The sequence below is a fragment of the Balaenoptera borealis genome (assembly GCF_965194805.1).
Source record: "Balaenoptera borealis genome assembly, chromosome: 2".
Classification (NCBI taxonomy): Eukaryota; Metazoa; Chordata; class Mammalia; order Artiodactyla; family Balaenopteridae; genus Balaenoptera; species Balaenoptera borealis.
Window position 1 is genome coordinate 113,312,298 of NC_138867.1, and position 23,296 is coordinate 113,335,593.

The 23,296-nt window shown below is 41.9% G+C and overlaps 1 long non-coding RNA gene across 1 annotated transcript in view; it reads left to right on the plus strand.

Moving 5' to 3' along the window:
- Positions 1 to 23,296, plus strand: part of LOC309622826 — a 377,150-nt gene that overhangs the window by 74,825 nt on the left and 279,029 nt on the right. The gene's annotated exons all lie outside the window — the stretch shown is intronic.

Genomic DNA, 23,296 nt, shown 5'->3' on the forward strand with positions numbered 1-23,296 from the left:
AGGCATTCTATATGTCCATTAATGGCAGTGTTGGCAGGAAGCAGGGAAGGCAAATCCATATCCAGAATACCTGTCTATTTCAGAGAGAACAAATTGCTGCCCCCTCCATGATGGAAGAGGCCAAATATCCCATGGAATGGTGCCATATCAGGGGCTCAGCATTGGTCTCTATTGCTGGCAGGTTAAGCATTCAGCAGTGGTGGTGATAACCATCAGCCTTGGAACAGACAAGACCAGGTTTTGAGGCCATGTGTGGTCTCCATTCCTTCCACCATGGGCTCTTTGTTCATGGGCCCATTGAGCAAGCACTGGGACCATTGGGGAAAGACGTTGACTAACTCTGTAGAACATGTCATCACATCCACCTGATTACCAAAAGCCTCCTTTGCAGTGGATGTAATTTGGTGAGCATTCACATGGGATACAACCATCTTCATGCCCTGTGCTCTTCCTGAGAGAGAGACAGACAGACAGACAGACAGATATAGATATACCTCTTAGCCAAACCTCTACCAATTTCTTTTTTTTTTGAATTTTTGAATTTTATTTTATTTATTTTTTTATACAGCAGGCTCTTATTAGTTATCCATTTTATACATATTAGTGTATGTATGTCAATTCCTATCTCCCAATTCATTCCACCACCACCACCACCCCCACTTCCCCGCCTTGGTGTCCATACATTTGTTCTCTACATCTGTGTCTCTATTTCTGCCTTGCAAACCGGTTCATCTGTACCATTTTTCTAGGTTCCACATATATGCGTTAATATACGATATTTGTTTTTCTCTTTCTGACTTACTTCACTCTGTATGACAGACTCTAGATCCATCCACATCTCTACAAATGACCCAATTTCGTTCCTTTTTATGGCTGAGTAATATTCCATTGTATGTATGTACCGCACCTTCTTTATCCATTCGTCTGTCGATGGGCATTTAGGTTGCTTCTATGACCTGGCTATTGTAAATACTGCTGCAATGAACATTGAGGTGCATGTGTCTTTTTGAATTATAGTTTTCTCTGGGTACATACCCAGTAGTGGGATTGGTGGGTCATATGGTAATTCTATTTTTAGTTTTTTAAGGAACCTCCATACTGTTCTCCATAGTGGATGGGTGTTAGCTCTTCTCTAAATGTTTGATAGAATTCACCTGTGAAGCCATCTGATCCTGGACTTTTGTTTGTTGGAAGATTTTTAATCACAGTTTCAATTTCATTACTTGTGATTGGTCTGTTCATATTTTCTATTTCTTCCTGGTTCAGTCTTGGGAGGTTATACCTTTCTAAGAATTTGTCCATTTCTTCCAGGTTGTCCATTTTATTGGCATAGAGTTGCTTGTAGTAGTCTCTTAGGATGCTTTGTATTTCTGCAGTGTCTATTGTAACTTCTCCTTTTTCATTTCTAATTTTATTGATTTGAGTCCTCTCCCTCTTTTTCTTGTTGTGTCTGGCTAAAGGTTTATCCATTTTCTTTATCTTCTCAAAGAACCAGCTTTCAGTTTTATTGATCTTTGCTATTGTTTTCTTTGTTTCTATTTCATTTATTTCTGCTCTGACCTTTATGATTTCTTTCCTTCTGCTAACTTTGGGTTTTGTTTGTTCTTCTTTCTCTAGTTCCTTTAGGTATAGGTTAGACTGTTTGAGATTTTTCTTGTTTATTGAGGTAGGCTTGTATTGCTATAAACTTCCCTCTTAGAACTGTTTTTGCTGCATGCATAGGTTTTGGATCATCGTGTTTCCATTGTCATTTGTCTCTAGGTAGTTCTTGATTTCCTCTTTGATTTCTTCAGTGATCTCTTGGTTATTTAGTAATGTATTGTTTAGCCTCCATGTGTTTGTGTTTTTTATGTTTTTTTCCCTGTAACTGATTTCTAATCTCATAGTGTTGTGGTTGGAAAAGATGCTTGATATGATTTCAATTTCTTAAATTTACCGAGGCTTGATTTGTGACCCAAGATGTGATCAATACTGGAGAATGTCCCAGTGCACTTGAGAAGAAAGTGTAATCTGCTGTTTTTGGATGGAATGGCCTATAAATATCAATTAAATCTATCTGGTCTATTGTGCCATTTAAAGCTTCTGTTTCCTTATTAATTTTCTGTCTGGATGATCTGTCCATTGGTTTAAGTGAGGTGTTAAAGTTCCCCACTATTATTGTGTTACTGTCAATTTCCTCTTTTATAGCTGTTAGCAGTTGCCTTATGTATTGAGGTGCTCCTATGTTGGGTGCATATATATTTATAATTGTTATATCTTCTTCTCAGATTGATCCCGTGATCTTTATGTAGTGTCCTTCCTTGTCTCTTGTAACATTCTTTATTTTATAGTCTATTTTATCTGACATGAATATTGCTACTCCAGCTTTCTTTTGATTTCCATTTGCATGGACTATCTTTCTCCATCTCTTTACGTTCAGTCTGTATGTATCCCTAGGTCTGAAGTGGGTCTCTTGTAGACAGCATATATATGGGTCTTGTTTTTGTATCCATTCAGCAAGCCTGTGTCTTTTGGTTGGAGCATTTAATCCATTCACGTTTAAGGTAATTGTCGATATGTATGTTCCTGTTACCATTTTCTTAATTGTTATGGGTTTGTTTTTGTAGGTCGTTTTCTTCTCTTGTGTTTCCCACTTAGAGAAGTTCCTTCAGCATTTGTTGTAGAGCTGGTTTGGTGGTGCTGAATTCTCTTAGCTTTTGCTTGTCTGTAAAGTCTACGAATTTCTGATCCTGTTCCTTCCAAGTCCTTGACCATCTAGCCAAACTATCAGCCACTGCTCATTAATTAGAGTAGATTCTTACTTGTGGCCACCTCTGAGCCCATAGAAGGTGGAAAACCACAGGTGGTTCTTGAAGCTCTGTCCTCTTGGAGGATTTCTCTTTGCCATTTTCTTTCAGAAATATTCCTTATTATGGTCTCTACCCTAGCAATCCTGTTCCAGAATGTGCCAGCATATCCTGCAGAACCTTCTGCAAACTAGGTCCATTTTTTTCTCTCACTCAAGTAGTTATAAGAAACTCCCCCATTTGGCCATAGGTGTGGATTGAGGGAGAGGAGGCAATGCAGCAAGAGCATCTACTTACTTACTCATGCACCTTCCTTGTAGTTTCCAGTTCCTTCAGCAACCACTTCCACTTGAGGGATTGCTGCTATGGAAACCCAGCCTATGGCTGTGGTCAAATAAGACCCAGTGCACAATGGGTAGTTCAGGTGGCCTGTTTACTGATGTCAGGAATTTAGTCCACCACGGCCCAGTAGGAAGCCAGGAGCTGTTTCTCAAATGGAGAATAGTTCTTTGCATAAAAAAGCATGGTTTTTCTTCAGAACCCTAAGGGTCTCTGCCCTGATTATCCTCTTGGGGCTTACTAGAGTCTCCAGACAGCATCCTTATTTACCACAGACACTCACTAGGTCCTAAAGCTCAGTCTCAGAGCATCTGTGCTGCTGTCCAGACGTCCTGCAGAGTTTCCTCTTGCTCTGGGCTCCTTGCAAAACTGTAAGTCTATAAATTAATAAATAGGTTGGAGCAGCACACTCAAGTGTTGTATATATTGCTTCCAAGATCCAAAGAGGCCCCCCCAAGCATTATGCCTCTTGAAAGGCAAGGGGTACAAGATGCAGCAACTTTTCTTTCGCTTTGGAGGGCATATCCCCATATTCTCTAAACCACTGGACTCCAAAAGCCTCGAAGAATTTTCATAGGGTTAATCTCTCATCCTCTGGTTAATATGTGTCTTTCTAAGGCTTCTAAGATACTACGTACTTCCTGCTTATCTGGTCCAATCAGCAAGCTGTCATCAATGTAATGTACCTGTGTGATGTTCTGTGGAATGCTAAGATGATCAAGATCTCTATTGTCTATATTATGGCAAATGCCAGACAAGATGACATAATCCTGAGACAACACTAGAAAGGTGCCCTGTCAACAGTACCTGACAGGTAAAATCAAAAGTACTTGTCAGATCATACCAGGTGCCAGGGGCTGTGTTGATTTGTTCCAATAAAGATACCACAACTGTGGCTTCCCTGGTGGCACTGTAGTTAAGAATCTGCCTGCCAATGCAGGGGACACGGGTTCGAGCCCTGGCCTGGGAAGATCCCACATGCCGCAGAGCAACTAGGCCCGTGAGCCACAATTACTGAGCCTGCGTGTCTGGAGCCTGAGCTCCGCAACAAGAGAGACCGCGATAGTGAGAGGCCCGCGCACCGCGATGAAGAGTGGCCCCCACTTGCTTCAACTAGAGAAAGCCCTCACACAGAAATGAAGACCCAACACAGCCATAAATAAATAAATAAATAAAAATTAAAAAAAAAAAAAAAAACAACCCTGATTTTTAAAAGAATCTGCCTGCCAATGCAGGGGACACGGGTTCGAGCCCTTGTCCGGTTCCCACATGCCGCAGAGCAACTAAGCCCGTGCGCCACAACTACTGAGCCTGCGCTCTAGAGCCTGCATGCCCTAGAACCCATGCTCTACAACAAGAGAAGCCACAGCAATGAGAAGCCCATGCACTGCAACAAAGAGTAGCCCCCGCTCACCACAGCTAGAGAAAGCCCACGCTCAGCAACTAAGACCCAACACAGCCATAAATAAATAAATAAATAAATAAATAAATATAAGATACCACAACTGGAACAGTGGCTGCAACTAGAATTACCAAAAAATCTAGGTTTATGATAATCCATAGTAATTTTCCAAGAGCCCCTCACTTTCCACATGGGTCAAATACATGAGTGAAATGGGCATGCGATAGAAATCACTACCTCTACATCTTTCAAGACTTTTTGATGCTAATCTCTGAAATCCTCTCTCTTCCAAGAGAGGATTCTCTTGGAAATCCTCTCTCTTTGATGCTAATCTCTCTTCCAAGGATGCAGTATTGGTTTTGGCCTAGCATCCTTGTAGGAAAGGGAAATTCTGTATTAGTTCTCACTTCACAGGTCAGGCTGCTAAATGTGACGATTCTGCCAGTTGCTGGGTGTTATCGACGCCAATTACACATTTAGAAACTAAGGAGCCTTCACAGAGTAGGGCCATGGACCCAGTGTGAGAGGAAGATTGTCCAAAACCTCATTTATCACCTGACCATCATAAACCTTTTCTTTGACTGGTAGACTACAGGGGCATTTTGAGTCCCCAAGAATTAGCAAAAATTAAGATTCAGTGTCAAGTTGCCCCCAAAAGGATTGTATATTTCCTTAGTCTACAGTCACCCTAGTAAATGGCTATGGATTCCCTTGGGGAAAGCTTGGGAGCATGTGGCACTGTTGTAGATTTCTTCCTCAAGAGGGCCAAGAACCCCCTGCAGCCGTGTGGTTTCAGGTATGTGAACTGGCCTAGGGCTGGGAAACTGCACAACAGATCACAACCACGTGCCACAAATACCCAAGCCCGCGTGCCTAGAGCCCGTGTTCAGCAACAAGAGAAGCCACTGCAATGAGAAGCCCACGCACCACAACGAAGAGTAGCCTCCCCTCGCCACAACTAGAGAAAGCCCATGCACAGCAACGAAGACCCAACGCAGCCAAAAATAAATAAATATTTTTTAAAAAACACACTTGGAAAGAGCGTGCACACACAGACACAGTTTCCTTGAACTTGAGCCCTTTTACAGTAAAGGCCAATTTGGGTGAGGCCTGGTGATGGGGAGCAAGAGGCCTCGAATGTGGGCATTGCCTTGGACGCACAGCCATTTTACAGTTTGAACACTTTCTGATTGATCGCTTCCCTCTGGCTGCCAGTAGGTGGATGGCTGGGGGTGGAGTGAACAGTCTGTGATAGATTAGCAGTTTCTTTTCACAGGGGCCTAGAGAATAGGGGAGGAATTTAGAGAAGCTACAAAGATAACTCAGGGCTGCTTTGAACATCTGAACCCAAAGCACTTCAGAAGCCGAGAGGTTGGGCGGCCACATCGATCTTTAAGTTCATGGAACTAGAGCCTCAGATGTGGGCTGTGCTGAGGGACCCAGGATCTGAACTCCTCACGGAAGTTAGTCAGAGATCTCCCAGCCTATCTGTGCTGGGGACCAGACACAAAAATCCCTCCTAAAGTAAAGAATCAGCCTTCAGAGTCTTGAGCAGGCCCTAGTATTGGCAGAAATGTCAGTGGAGTCATTTCTGGGAAGCTCTTGACTGTTTTCCAAAGCATGAGACCACAGCCAGAGCTGGGTCGACAGAAATTGCCCACAGCGGGAGCCAGCTCGTACCTTACCTTCTCACTGAGGTCCTCCGCAAGTAAGAGAGGTGAGAGATGACGCAACCACAAACCGCCAGTACTCTCACCTCTTCCCCTCACTGTGGGAACAATTGGCTACCAGGCTATGGGAAAGATGAGACTTTCTCACAGGCTTCTGCCTGAGAAACTCTAGACAGCCTAGACATTTGCCCACTGAAACCACTGCCTCACGGGGCCAAGTGGTCTCCCAAAAGCGGTACCATCCATTAATGTGTATAACACATCTGGGGATCTGCGCTCCCCCAACCTCTAGTTCCTACCAAGTGGCTGTCTGATTTGGGAACCATCTGTGTATCCCTAAGGAAGCAAGGTGCCAAGTACCTGCCATGGAATCAGCGCTGTCGACTGAGGCCAAAGCCATTTCTCCAAGTTCGTGCCTGCCCTCTGCTCTCCATGAAGTCAGTAGAGCCAGGGATTGAACATAGAATGACTTGATGTTGGGACTGATGGACCCCAAGTGCCCAAGGCTGGGGGGAGCAAGGGGTGACCGTTGTGCAGCCTTTTACCCTCACTGTCTGTTGGAGCCTTTGGACCCACTGTGAAAGCCAGAAGCACTCTTCCAGGATCCACAGAAACTCTGAAGCTTCACTCTTCCTGAGAACGCAGGTAAAGGAGGGTCCCCTTTATGGTGTAGTCACACTACCCCCTGCTGGACAGAAGGCAGCATGACAATGAGGCCTGCCATGGCCAGCATTTGGAGACATTTGCCAAGAGTCCACTGCGGGCAAGGCACCAGGTATACAGTATGCACTCAGTACATGTTAGTCATTGTTACTGTGGCTGTTTAGTTGCTGTCATTGTTGCCAGTGTTGTCATACAGGGAGCACCTTGGGAGGTCAGTGTGGGCTGAGAGGGGTAGGGAAGAAGGGGTCCAGAAAGGGCTTCAGATGAGTGGGACTTAGAAAAGCAGAAGGGGGACCGTGAGCCAGAGCAGAGCTGGGACACATCAGGAGAGGCAGTGGGATGTGCTCCACTTCCCGACCTTGCCTTGGCTGTCTCAGTCACCGGACTGAGAGCTTCTGCAAGTGTGAGCCCTGCATGCAGGACCCTTCCTCAAGGTTAGAGAAGAAGCCGCACGCGCCTGCGACACCATCACTTGCAACAGCACATCCCACTTCCAGGGACAGCCCAGCCCTAACCAGCCAGAATAAGCACCTGTGGGTGCAGAGCCCCCTCAGCACCATTCCACTAGCAGACCCTCTGCAAACTCGGTTCACCGCACTGCAAACATTTGCTGAGCTGATCCAGCTCAATTTTAGCTGTAGCAGACCAAAACCTCAAGTGAGCTAACATGACCTTGCTATTTTCATTTCCATCAAGATAAGAAAATGCTAAGATAAGTAATTGTCAGAGTTAATAATTTAACAATGCAATAGAGCTTGTAATTAAAAATAAGCTGAAGGAGGCCACAAAGTGATTGTAGTAATGTTTCAAGGGCCAATTATAGAAAAGCCGCCTCTCGCTGTGCGGGGAGAGCGAGAAGGGAGGAAACAAACCCATTAAGGCTCAGAGCAGTTCATGCACCATGAAAACCCGGTCCTTGAAGTCTGGTCTATCGGAAAGCTTTGGATCCATTTGGCCAATACTACTCTCAGCTCCATATATTTTCCCTATTCATTTATTTATCTATTTGTTGTTTTTGTTTTTGTTTTGCTTGAGTCAAAATTGTGAACTCCCCCTTGTCTCCCTGCCCCCAACCCTCCTCCCCTTCAGGTACATTCCTGGAGAGTCCAAAGCACCGTTTCTAAGCCTTGGTCCCATTACACCCTGGTGACCTTGGTTAGTGTTACCAAACAGCTTACTTGCTTTGTACAATAGAGCAGGTTGTAGAACAGTGTCCCCTTTCTTGTCTAGCATTCATACCTACTCTCCAGAGAGAGGAGAACAAGCTGGTGTTAGATCCATCACCCAGGAATGTGGCAGCTGTGGCTTCTGTCGCCCCCTAGTGGTGGTGCTGACTAGCTTCCCTCTGCGCAGAAGGGCAGGCTCCAGCCTCCTAAGTCAACCCCATTCCAACCACAAACAGAGCATACCACATAGTCCACATATTTCCACCTAGAGAACCTCATCTAAGCTATCTTTTCCAGACCTAATTGTTTTATTTTTAAATCAATAAATTTCCATCACAATTAATTCTAACCACAATATCATAGACTTTTTCTCCCTCACACACAAAAAAATCTGTGTTTCCTCAAAAATCTAAGCCTTTCCATGGAGGGGCACGGTGTATGTGAGCAGCACCATCGTGCCCATGACAGTGGGCAAAAGGGAAAAAGGGCTGTGCAACCTGGTGGGAGGGGAAGAGAGAGAAGATGGGGAAACCAGGACAAGGAATGGTAAGGGCATTGTCCAGGCATACGGCCCTGGGCAGCATCTGACCCCAAACTGGAAGCTTCATCCACCAGTGTGGCCAAGAGAACCTCAAAACTACACCCAGCAGGCAAGAAACCCCTGCCTGCCTTCCCTTATTCTATGGTTCCAGGCCCCTTAAGCCAGAGGGCCCACAAGAACGTGACTGAGGAAAGAAGGCAGAGATGTATTTGTAAAACTAACAAAAAGGAAGCCCAGAAATCATCTTTGGAAACCTAGGAAGTCTCTGGAGTCTTAGTACCATTAGATCCTGCAGAAACCTCCCTTCAACAGAAACTGAATTTACAGAGAAAATGCCAAGACTTTTTTTGAGGGTGGTAGATTCACTTATTCAAAGAACACACAGACCCACAAATGTTCACCCTGGCCAGCAGCCTCCTTGCTCCAGAGTGAGGCTCATGGCACCTAAAATAGAAATTCCCCTTTTCTACCTACCAGAAACCCACCTACAGACTGAGGGTGCCAGGAGGTCAAGAAGAGAGGGTCCAGTCCCAGGAGTAACCCAGGGATGGAGTCCAAAGTTCCACAGCTAATCCTACCTGTGAAGTGGGCCACCTAAAGCTCAGACAGTTATTTCTTGGAGAAGAGAGGAAGAGGAGTGAGATCAGAAAGAGTCCTCAACCCTCCAGAAAGGCCAGAGCTCATTCATGCCTTCAGCTCTGGAAACACAACTAGGTATGGGCTCTAGAGAGGGCCTATTCTAAGAGTGTGTGGGTGAGTTAGAGAAGGCCAGAGGTCCCCCTCAAAGCAGTGTCCCAGCCTCCAAAATGAAATCTCTGGATCCCTTTCTAGAAAATAAATTCAGTTTGTATGTTCTTCTATTCAAATAGCAATATGGAAAGACGAGTTGATTGCAATTTTTTCCCTCAGTTTTCTTTGGAACCAAGATTTGACCCCAGGAGCCAACTCAAGCATCATATCCTTGATGAATCTTCCCCTTACCCTGTATCCCTGGAACCCAACCCAGGGCCTGGCTCAGTACAGGCAGTCATCAAATGTCTATTGAATGAATGAGCTGCCTGTGGGCTCCTGGAGCAGGGTGAGACGCCAAACTTTACATTCCTTTATAGGTGTAGCATGCCTCAGAGTAACTCCTCTGTTTTGGTGTTTGACTTGGCAGTGTCTCCTTCCTAATGCTCTGAAAGACATCCCTTGTGTGTCCTCCTCTGCTGGAACATGGTTTACCACATGGCTTTCAGCTTGCAGGCCCAAGGCCTAGAGTCTGGTCCACATGCTAATGGCTTACAGCAGCAAAGAAGCCAAATAGACTTTGAAGGTGTTGTGCTCCCATCCACCCTCCACCAGGCAACAGAGCAACATTAACCTCCTTGCTGCAAAAGAGCAGGCTAATGCAGGCAGAACTGAGTTTTTAATGGAAAATGAACACACTCTTTATTTGTTGGCAACAATAAGGTGAATGACTTCCAGGGTCCAAGAGAATCTTGCCATCGACGCTCATGTAGTAGAAGTCCCTTCACTTGAAGTACACTAAGGACGGAGGGGGACACAAAACATCATATCTATTCACTCACAGAGCCTAACAAGTGATGGTCCTATTGCTCAGAGAGACCTGACAAACACAGGGCATCAAAGAGAGTAGCTAGTTCTGCCTGACATCTTTGCCAACACATAATCCATTTCATCCAGAAAGAGGGAAACTGCTGCCTCTAACTATGATGGAGTAGCTATACAGTCTAGCCCTTCCATCATAAACAATAATAAAACTGGAATATTTATTTGTTTGTTTTTTGTTCGTTCATTTATTTCCCAATCATGTTTCAAAGAGCTGGAGTCCAAATAGAGCATGACAGTCCTACCTACTGAGCTGAAGAGGCAGAGATCAGAGTTTAGAGCAGCTAAAGCAGCTATAATCTGAGAGGTAGGTCATTGAAAAAAAGCGAGATGTGCAGGTAAGGAGCCCAAGAGGTCAATGTAGGGGTCCCTTGTAAATCTGTGGCTGATGGCTAGGCTATACATGTGTAGAAAGAGACCGCCTAAGGCTTGGCAGAGAGTAGCTGCTATTGGGTTGAGAGAAAGAGTGCTGAGGGAAACTGATGTTACGAACCCGAGAGGCTGCGATAGTGAGAGGTCCACGCACCGCGATGAAGAGTGGCCCCCGCTTGCCACAGCTAGAGAAAGCCCTCGCACAGAAACGAAGATCCAACACAGCCAAAAAATAAATAAACAAATGTGGGGTTTAAAAAAAAAAAAAACCATCAGTGGCCAAATTCTTTAAAAAAAAAAAAAAAAAAAAGCTGAGGGAGTTCAGTACTATCCAACCTGACCTACAGAAATGTCAAAGGGAGTCCCTCAGATTGAAATGAAAGGACACTAGACAGTAACACAAAGCCACATGAAGAAATAAAGATCTCTGATAAGATAAAGACATGGGCAAATACAAAAACAAGTATTATATTTTTGGCTTATAACTCCACTTTTTATCTCCTACAGGATTTCAAAGATAAATACATAAAAAATAATTATAAATCTATGTTACTAGGCACACAATGAAAAAAGATGTGTGTGACAACAACAACTTAAAGGGGGGAGGATGGAAATGTTTAAGAGCAGAGTTTTAAAATGGATTGTTATAAATTTAGAATGTTAAATGTAAAACCCATAGTAATCACAAAGAAAATATCTATAGAATATATACAAAAGGAAATGGGAACAGAATCAAAGTGGTTCACTATAAAAAATTAACTAAACACAAAATAAGGCAGTAACAGAGGAATGAGGGACCCAAAAAAAAAGTATAAGACATACAGAAAATGGGAGGAGATCAAGATGGCAAAGTAGGAGGATGTGGAGCTCAGCTTCCCACATGAACACATCAAAAATATATCCACAGTTCAGACCTTTTGAGCATAGCTGCCCATAATTCTCGCTGGGCCCTGCAATCAACAAATGCTGTACTTCCCTTCACCAAAAAAAAAAAAGTCTACATATGGAGCAATTCTCACTGAAAAACAAACTGGAGACTGGCAGAAAGACTCTTATACAACCAAGACTGTAAGAAAGATCTACACGGAATCAGATAGGAAGGGAAGAGAAGCAAGCAGGTCAGGATCTGCACCCCTGGGAGGGGACACAGAAGAGAAAGGAGGTTACACGGGCTCAGAGATCCTCCCTGGGGAGTAAGCAGTTCCAACTACATATTGGGCACCTCAGTTCTGGGGTTCAACACTGGGAGGACGAGTCCCCCTAGCTGATTTGAAAACCAGAGGGAATGACAGTGGGGCTGTAAGAAATCTAGACTCCACTCATGAAAAGTGCACACACTTGCTCACCCTCAAAACAAGGCAGAAGAAACTGCCCTGGACTCTGGCTGATGTCCTGCAATCACCTAAGTGTGCACCCCAGCCCAAGCTAAGCACCTATTCCAGCCCACTTGCTACAAGGCACAGCTCCACACTAAGGTGAAGGCTACCACAGCCAAAGGAAGTGAGCAGCTGTAGAGGACAGAGCCAGCTCAGACCCAACACAGCATCTGAACAGGGTGAGGGCAGCCATTGCTGGTGTTCATGGAGGCAGCCAATCAGGAGTGGCCTGGAACTCTGACTGACGATGGGACCACCCCAGCCTGCACCCCAACCCATACCAAATACCCACTCCAGCCCCTCTTGCTCCAGCACTGCTCCTCTCTGGGGCAAAGCTACCAATGCTGGGGGTGGGGGGGAAGCACACATTTAGAGGGGACCAAGACAGCATGGACCTGAGCCTCAGGGCTGCCACTCCAGAAACTTGGGACCAACCCCACCCCCAATAGGGTGGTGATGGTCAGTGGGCAGAGGAGAAGCCCTGCCTCACACCTGGCTGGCTCTAGCCCCTCCATCTCCAGCCCCACCTCAGTGATAGCTGCCAGCACACCCTAGGGGAAAACATGACTCATACTCGTGTCAGACCCACTCTCCCAGCAAAGCCACTGGGCACATACAGACTGTATAGGGACATTCCCACACAAGGACACCCTTCAAGACCAGGATAGGTAACTGTTTCACCTAATTTAATAGATACAGAGAAAGTTAAGCAAAATGACAAAACAGAGGAATTTGTTTCAAATAAAAGAACATGAAAGAACATGAAAAAAGAACCCTGAAAAAAAAAATAATGAAACAAAGATAAATAATTTACTAGATAAATAGTTCAAAGAATTAGTAATAAGAGTGCTAACTGAATTAGGAAAGATAAGAGATAAACACAGTGAGAATTTTAACGAGGAACTAAAAAAAATTTTTAAAAAGACAATCAGAACCGAAAAATACAATAACAGAAATGAAAAACACACTAAAAGGAATTAACAGTAGACTAGGTGATACAAAAGAATGCATAAATGATCTGGAAGATAGAATAGTGGAAATCACCCTATCAGAACAGCAAAAAGGAAAACAAATTTTTTAAAATGATAACAGTTTAAGGGACCTCTGGGACAACATCAAGTGTACCAACATTCTCATTATAGGGGTCCCAGAAGGAAAAAAAGGGGTCAAAAATGTATTTGATGAAATTATGGCTGAAACCTTCCCAAACCTGAAAAAGGAAATAGATATCCAGGTACAGGAAGAACAGAGGATCTCAAACAAGATTAACCCAAATAGACCCACACCAAGACATCATAGCTAAAATTACATACAGAAAACAAATAGTAAAATGGCAGAAGTAAGTCCTTCCTTATCAGTAATTATTTTAAATGTAATGGATTAACATCTTCAAGTGAAAAGGCAGAGATTAGTAGAATGGATTTAAAAGCATGATCCAACTACATGTTATATACACAAGAGATTCACTTTTTTAAAATATTTATTTATTTATTTGGCTGTGCTGGGTCTTAGTGCGGCATGTGGGATCTTTCGTCACGGCATGGGGGAATCTTTAGTTGCAGCATGCAGGATTTTTTTAGTTGCGGCATGTGGGCTCTTAGTTGTGGCATGAGGGATCTAGTTCCCTGACCAGGGATCGAACCCTGGCCACCTGCATTGGGAGCGTGGAGTCTTAACCACTGGACCACCAGGGAAGTCCCGAGATTCACGTTAGATCCAAAGATACCAATGTGTTGAAAGTGAAAAGACAGGAAAAGAAATTCCATACAAAGTGTAACCAAAAGAGAGTTGGGATGTCTATAGTAAATCAGACAAAATAGACTTTAAACCAAAAATTTTTGAAAGAGACCAAAAAAAAATACATTATATATTGAGAAAAAGGCCATCAAGAAGATATAACAATTATAAACATATATAAACCAAACAACAGAGCCTCAAAATATATAAAGCAGACATAAACAGAATTGAAGGAAGAACTAGACAGTTCTATAATAATAGCTAGAGACTTCAATACACCACTTTTGATAATGGGTAGGCAATCAGACAGAAGATCAACAAGAAAACAGAACACTTGAACAGCATTGTAAATCAACTAGACATAACAGACATACATAAAACACTCTACCCAACAACAGCATATACTTTCTTCTCAAATCCACATTGAACATTCTCCAGCATAGACCAAATATTAGGCCACAAAACAAGTCTCAATAAATTTTTTAACACTGAAATCTTTAAAAGTATATTTTCCAACCACCATGGGATTAAGCTAAAAATAAATAATTCAGAAGAGAAACCAGAAAATTCAACATACTCTTAATCAATGATCAAACAAGAAAGCAAAGATGAATGGAAATGACAACATATCAAAACTTATGAGATGCAGAGAAAGCAGTGCTCAGAAAGTTATAAATGTAAATGCCTATAATAATAATAAAAAAAAGGAAAGAATCTAAAATCAATAACTTAACTTTATTCCTTGAGGAACCAGAAGAAAGAAGAGCAAAGTAGCCCAAAGCTAGCAGAATAAAGAAAATAAAGATTTGAAAAGAGATAAATAAAATAGAGAATAGAAAAATAATAGAATCAATGAAGCCAAAAGTTAGTTTTTAGAAAAGATCACAAAATTGACAAACTTTTAGCTAGACTGACAAGAGAAAAAGCCAGAAAATACACATAATTAAAATCAGAAATTAAAGTGGAGATATCACTACTGACCTTACAGAAATAAAAATGATTATAAAAGAATACCATGAGCAATTGTATGCCAACAAACTGGATAACCTAGATGAAATGGACAAATTTCTAGGAACACACAAATTACCTAAATGATTCGAGATAAAATAGAAAATTTCTACAGACCTATAACAAGTAATGAGACTGAATCAGTAAACAAAACCTTCTGACAGAAAAGGTCAGGGCCAGATGGCTTCACTGGTGAGTTCTACCACACATTTAAACAAGAATTAACACCAACCCTTCTCAAACTCTACCAAAAAATAGAAGAGGAGGGAACACTTCCTCTCCTTCTATGAGGCCAGCCTTACCATGATACCAAAGCCAGATAAAAACCTCAGAAGAAAAAAAATATAGACCAATACCCCTATGAATATAGATTAAAAAATACTAGCAAACCAAATCCAACAGCATATTAAAAGGATTATAATTCATGACCGAGTGGAACCAATGCAAGGGTGGTTCAACGTAAGAAAACCAATCACTGTAACATACCACATTAATAGGAAAAGGGGGGAAAGATCATCTTAATTGATGCAGAAACGGTATTTGACAAAATGAAAGAACTTTTCTTCATTTTAAAAAACACTCAGAAAACTAGGAATAAGGGGGAACTTACTTGACATGATAAAGAGCACTTACAAAAAATACACAGCTAAAATCATACTCAGTGGTAAAAGACTGATGAGGAATAAAACTAGAATACCCACTTTCACCATTGCTATTCAACATTGTACTGGAAGTTTTAGCCAGAGCAATTAGACAAGAAAAAGAAATAAAAAAACATCCAAATTGGAAAGGAAGAAGTAAAACTATATTTGCAGATGACATTAGCCTATATATTGAAAATCCTGAAGAATCCACAGAAAGCTGCTAAAACTAATAAGCAAGTTCAGGAAAGTTGCAGGGTACAAGATCAAAACACAAAAATCTATTTGTTTCTATACACCAGCAGTGAACAATCCAAAAATGAAATTAAGAAAGCAAATTCACTTACAATAGCATCTAACAGAATAAAATGCCTAGTAATGAATTTAACTAATGAGGTAAAAGCCTTATACACTGAAAACTTTAAACATTGCTGACAAAATTTTAAAAGACCTAAATAAATGGAAAGACACCCTGTGTTCATAGGTAGGAAGACTTAATATTTTTAAAATGTCTATACTACTCAAAGAGATCTACAGATTCAATTCAACCCCTATCAAAATTCCAACAGACATTTTTGAAGAAATAGAAAAGCTGATGCTCAAATTCATATGGAACTGCAAGGGGCCCCAAACCACCAAAACAAACTTGAAAAAAAGAATAAATTCAGAGGACTTGTACTTTCTGATTTCAAAACTTATTACAAAGCTACAGAAATCAAAACAGTGTAATACTAGCATAAGGATAGAAATATAGACCAATGGAATAGAACAGAGAGTCCAGAAAAAAAACCCATATATCTATAGATACTATTTTTGACAAGGATGCTAAGCCTATTCAATGGAGAAAGAACAGTCTTTTCAACAAATGGTGCTGGAAAAAGAAAACAAATGGTCCTAAGACAACTGGATTTCCACATGCAGAAAAGAATGAAGTTGTAACCTTACCTCACAAGATGTTAAAACTAACTCTAAATGGGGAATTCCCTGGTGGTTCAGTGGTTAGGACTCTGCACTTCCACTGCCAGGGGCCCGGGTTCCATCCCTGGTCAGGGAACTAAGAACCACAGGCCATGTGGCCAAAAAAACAAAACAAAACAAAAACTAACTCCAAATGGATCAAGACTTAAATGTAAGAGCTAAAACCATTAACTCTTACAAGAAAACAATGTTTCATGACCTTGGATATGGCAGTGAATCCTTACAAACTCAAAAGCATAAGCAAGAAAAGAAAAAACAGATATATAAATTGAACCTTATCAAAATTAAAATCTTTTATGCATCAAAGAACATAAAATGGGAGAAAGTATTTGCAAATCATATATCTGATAAGGGATTAAGATCCAAAATACAGGGCTTCCCTAGTGGCGCAGTGGTTGAGAGTCTGCCTGCCAATGCAGGGGACACAGGTTAGGGCCCTGGTCTGGGAGGATCCCACATGCCGCGGAGCAACTAGGCCCGTGAGCCACAACTACTGAGCCTTCGCATCTGGAGCCTGTGCTCCGCAACAAGAGAGGCCGCGATAGTGAGAGGCCCGCGCACCACGATGAGGAGTGGCCCCCGCTCGCTGCAACTAGAGAAAGCCCTCGCACAGAAATGAGGACCCAACACAGCCAAAAATAAATAAATAAATAAATAAATAATCCAAAATACAAAAAGAACTCCTAAAACTTAACAACAAAAAGACAAACCCAATCAAAAAAAAGACAAAGAGATATACAAATAGCCAATAAACATATGAAAATATATTCAAAATATATTCAACATTCTTAGTCATTGGGGAAATGCAAATTAGGATACATATAAATAAATGAATGAATGAAAATAACAAGTGTTAGCAAAGATGTGGATTTAAAACCCTCCTACATTGTTAGCGGGAATGTAAAAACGGTGCAGCTTCCGTGGTAGTGTGGTAGTTCCTCAAAAAGCTAAACATAGCGTTACGATATGACACAGCAATTTCACTCCTAGGTATAAACCCACAAGAATTGAAAAAAAGGACTCGGATATTTGTATGCCAGTGTTAATTGCAGCAATACACAATAGTCAAAAGGTAGAAACAACCTAAGTGACCATTAACAAATGAACAGATAAACAAAATGTAGTACATACATATAATGGAATATTAGTCATCCATTAAAAGGAATGAAGTTCTAATACAAGCTACAACATAAAAACATTATGCTAAGTGAAAAAAGCCAGATACTAAAGAATAAACAGTATATGATTCCATTTATGTAAAATATCTAGAATAGGCAAATTCATGGAGACAGAAAGTAGATTAGAGGTTACCAAGGTTTAGGGGGGTTTCTATTGCTTAATGATTGCAGAGTTTCTGTTGGGGTGATGAAAAAGTTTTGGAAACAGTTAGTGGTGATGGTTGCACAACAGTATGAATGTAATTAATGCCACTGAATTATATACTTAAAATAGGTAAATGATAAATTTTGTTATATTTTACCACAATAAAAAAAAAATTTTTTTTTAAAACGGCAAAAAAGCAAACATTCCAGTTACATAAAGAGACATTTCACCAAAGAGAATATACAGATGACAAGCACATGAAAAGATATTCTATATCATTATCTATTAAGGAAATACAAATTAAAACCGTAATACGACATCACTACACACCTATCAGAATACCTAAGTAAAAAAATAGTGACAACCCCAAATGTTGGTTGGAATGCAGAGAAACTGGATCATTCATTTGTTGCTGGTAGGAGTGCAAAATGAGACAATCACTCTGGAAGACTATTTAGCACTTTCTTAAAAAACTAAATATGCAACTACCATATAACCCAGCAATTGCAGTCCTGGGCATTTATCCCAGAGAAATGAAAACTTATACTTACACAAAAATCTGTATATAAATGTTTATAAGCAGCTTTATTCATAATAGTGAAAAACTGGAAACAACCCAGACGTCCTTGAACAGGTGAATGGTTAAAAAATACGGGGTACACCCACACCACGGAATACTACTGGGCAATAAAAAGGAAGGAACTATTGCTACTCGCAATGACCTAGATGATTATGCTGAATGCAACAGCCAATCCCAAAACGTTATATACTATATGATTCTATTTATACAACATTCTTGAAATGACAAAATAACAGAAATGGAGAAGAGCTTAGTGGTTGCCAGGGATGAAAGAGGGTTCGAGGGTGGGAGGGAAGTGGGAGTGGCCATAAAAGGGCAACAAGTGAGACCCTTGTGGTGATGGAAATGCTCTGTATCTTGACTGTATCAAGATAACACCTTGGCTGTGATAGTGTATTATTCTTGTACTAGTTTTATAAAATGTTATCAAGGGAAACTGGGTAAAAGATACACAGGATCTTTACATTATTTCTTATAATTGCATATTAATCTATAATTATCTCAAAATTAAAAGTTTAATATTATATATTAATTATTAAACATTATTAAATTACTAAAATATATTTAATATGTATAATATATATTAAATCCAGATATATGTGTATGACTATATCTAGAAAAAATACAAATGTCCATCAATAGAAGAATGAATAAATTATGGCCTATTAGTCCAATGACCACTACTCAGCAATAAAAAGTAATAAACTGCTGACAATGCAAAAATATGGGTGAATTTAAAAACAAAAACCAAAAGTAAAACCATTGTGCTAATCAAAAGAAGTCAGACACAAGAGAATACATGCTTTTTACTCCACCTATATGAAGTTGTAGAACAGGCAGAGCTAATCTACGGTGAAAGAAATCAGAAAATGGTTACCTCTGAAAGGTGAATAAAGAAACACCTGGAAAGATGCACTAGGGAAATTTCTGGGGTGATGGATCTGTTGTCTGGGGTGGCAGTCACACAGATATATATAATTGTAAAAACTGATTGAAGAACTTAAAATCTGTGAATTTAAGTATGCAAAGTAGACCTCAGTAAAACAGAGCTATAATTTCCTCAAAAAACCTTAAGAACTTCTGTTCATCAAAAAGACACCATTAAGACAGTGCTAAGGCAAGCCAGACACAAAGAGAAATGATGTCACATATACAACCAACTAAGGGCTCATATCCAGAACAGAGAACTCCCACAAAACAGTAAGAAAAAGACACTCCAATAGAAACATAGGTGAGAGACTTGAAAAAGAACTTCACAAAAGAGATATTCAAATGCCTGCTAAACATATGAAAAAATGATCAATATGATTAATCATTAAGGAACTGCAAAGTCAAACCACAATAATAGCACAATGAGATATCCACCAGACTAGCTAAAATTAAGAACACTAACCAATGCTAAGTGTTAGCAAGAATGTAGAGCAACAGGAACTCTCACACCCTGCTAGAAGAAGGAGTGTACATTGGTTCAATCAACTTGAGAAAATTGTATGACATTAGCTATTCAAGTTGAATGTATGCATCCAGCAATTCAACTCCTAGGTATATACCCAGCAGAAATGCAAACACTCCTGCAAGCAACAAAAAATGTGTATATAAACGTGTATATGTATAAGAATGTTCCTAATAGTATCATCAATAATAGTTTGAAACTGGAAATAACTCAAATGTCCATCAACAGTAGACTAGATAAATATATTGCAGTATATTTTTACAATAGAATACCATTCAGCAATGAAAGTGAATAAACTACGGCTACATGCTGAACTAAGATGAATCTCACCATCATAATGTAGAATGAAAGAAGCTAGTCACGAAAGAATATACACAATGCATACTGTATGATTCAATTTATATGAAAGTCTAAAACTTACTAAATTGTAGTGTTTAAGAATATATATTTACATGGCAAATCTAAAAAGAAAAGCAAGGTAGTGATTGCCATGAAGGTCAAAACAATAACTCCCTACGGAGGGAGGGGGAGGGTGATGATTGGGAAAAGGAGCGTGGGATGTTGGCAAAATTCTATTTCTCTGCTTGGACAATAGCTACATAAGCATTTGCTCTTTAATAATTTGTTAAGCTGTATATTTGTTTGATGCATTTTCTTATAGTGTGTTACATTATATTCATAATAAAAGCAATTTTTAAAGGAAGAAAATGAGAATATACCTAAATGTTTAGGGCCTAAGGGGACAGGAGCTTTGGATAGTTTTTCTTCTTCTGTGTAGCTGTCTCATTTTCTATAATAACAGACAATTTGTGATTAAAAAAGAAAAAAAACAGGGAGTCTGGAGTCAGACCTTACCTTAATTCAAACTCCAGCTCTCTCTTATCAGCTCTATGACATCAGGCAAGTCGCTTGTGTGCTTGTTTCCTTATCTGTGAAATGGGGATAATAATAGTAACTACCTTATTTGGCCAGTGTACACACACGGAAGACTGAGTAGCTGATCCATGGGAAGCCCTCACTGTTAGTTGCTATTGTAATAAGTCTAAATTACCTTGACCATGAAGAAACAAAGGTGAGGGAATTCCCTGGCAGTCCAGTAGTTGGGACTCTGTGCTTTCACTGCCATGGGCCGGGGTTCAATCCCTGGTCAGGGAACTAATATCCCACAAGCCAAGCAGCGTGGTCAAAAATTTTTTTTTAAAAAAGGTGCAGTCTGGTATTTGGCGTATAACGTTCATCACACTTCGCTGTGACTGCTTAATTCCTTTTCTTCTCTGCCTGACAGAGGGCACCATGGGGACAGAGACAGTGTCTGCCTTAACCTACTGGCACCCCCAGCTCACAGCACAGAGCCGGAGTGAAAGGAGCCCAGGTGTTTGGCTTTCAGTGCAATGCTGTGGTAATGGCAGAAGGTAGACACCTGAGGGTGAACCTCGGCTCCCAAGCCCTGCCTCCGTCCTTGCACACCTCCCAACCCTCACCCCCGGCAGAGCTGCAGGCTCCCTTAGCTCAGGCACACTGAGGAGCCTAAAAGCAACCCTCCCTGGGGTCCTGGGTCTCACTGCCTTTAGACAAAGTTCTTGGGAACAGCCCAGGGCATAATGGGAAGGACCCTTTGGCCTTGCTTCAGGGAAAGGATGAGGATGGGAAGAGGGAATGGGGTTGGGAGGCTCCAAGGAAGCCCCATCTTTTCCCTAGCAGGCTGTACAAGCCTGGATGACAGGGTATAAGCCCAGCTCTGACAAGCTGCACGGTTCCAGGGAGCCCCGGGGGAGCTGGGCAGTCAGTCCCAGGACTGTGGGCAGCTTCTAGCAGCTCCTTCGGGCTCTCACTCCTTGGTGGGCCCAAGGCTCAAGCTGGCTCTTCTGTCGTCAGTGATATGTTGGAAACTCCTCCCCGTACACAAAGTCCTTTCACAAACATAAATCCATTTTTTCTTCCTGACAAACCCAGAAGCTAACCAGTTGCCCATTTTATAAGGTAGGAGGCTAATGCAAACACAGAGGTCAGACCAAAGTCATCCAGCCTTGACCTCATCCCACACTCCTCCTTCCCCTCCATTTCTCCCCAGGTCTGGCTTCCTAGAAGAGCAGGTAGGTGCAATGTGGGCCAGGACGTCCTTAGCCTCAGCAAAGCCCAGGGACGTTCAAGTTAGCCCTGGAGATCCCAGACCCTTCCTCACTCCCAGGGGATCAGGAAATGTGTTTGGCCTCTCCCTGGAGGCTGCAAAATGGCATGTGAGGGACTCTGAGTCTAGAGGTCAGGCCTAGGGTGGGAATCCAACCCAGAACTGTCTTGACACAGGGCCCACCAGAGCTCTAACCCACTGCAAGGCACTGCCTCCTTTGGAAGGGTCTCGGGAGTGCTGTCCAATCCACATTCTGAAGGGTAGCCTGGGAGAGAAGCACAAAGGGCCTTATTAGAAGGGCATGCAGGAAGTAAAGGATTCCCAGAACACGGCATCTCTAGGTTTCCCAGCAGAGAAATTAGGGAGTTTGGGGGTTTTGAGAGAAAGATCCATAGGGTTTCAGAGCATAAATATTAGTGTGTTAGGTAGAGAAAGGCTTCCTAAGAAGCAAGGGCTTTTAAATCTGAAACCTCATCAATATTGGCAGAGGGGTCTGGGACTCCTTAGGAGGGAGCTGGAAGAGAGGTGGATAAAAGCTGGGGTAAAAGCTGCTGCTTATGGGTCCAAATTCAGGCTCCCTGGAGTCACTTCAGCAGCCTAGACAGCAGGTCACCACCACACAGGGCTCTTGAGAGGGGAGTCGCAAATGGCCCCAGCTCCATTTCCACAATCTATCCTAGCAACTTCCCCTCCTCAAGTAAGTAAATGTCAAGTAAGTAAAACGACAGGTGAACAGAATCTAGCTACAGACTGACCTCAAACCTCAGGACAGCCCCATTTTCAGCTCCCTTGGAAGACGTCTGGCCCTCACAAGATATTTTTAACCTCTTGAATTTCTGCTGGGAAGTTCCCACACCGTTTTCAGCTTACTGCTGAAAAGAAGGCAAACTGTTGCACCACCAGATAGGACTGAGAGAGGGCAAAAGGCGAAATACAAAAGGCAAAGTCAGCCAGAGAGGTAAAGAGAGAGAACCAGAACACTTTAGCAGCTGTGCCTGCAGTAACCTTCTCCATGCCTTCACCTTCATAGGCAGCAGCTGCTTTGATCAGAACCTGGGATTTGAATGAAGAGGTGATATCTCACACAATTAATGTGGGCTTTAGCCTCATGTAGGAATGTGGATATTCAGATAAAGCTCACACACTACATCTTGGTTCTCCCCCACTGCCTGCAGTGCTAGGTCCCAGATGTTAGTAGTATTAGACCGTATGCCAACTACATGAGCCAGTGCAGGGCCTGTTTTCTCCTCATCTAATTTCGCAAGTATGTCATCGAATGATTTCAAGGGGCCTAGCAGGTGTCAGGCAGTGCTGAGTAAGGGGCTAGAGATGAGTAAGGGCCAGTCTCAGTTCTCAAGCTCACACTCTGTGGAGCAAACCATAGCGAGGGCCGCCTCCTGCACACATTCTACTAAAGAGCTTGCACTCACCCTCTTGAGTTCACATCTAAAATCAAAACCCCAGTCAAGACATGCTTGCCTGCACAAATTCTAAATGTCTGTTTCTGTCTGCCTCACAACTT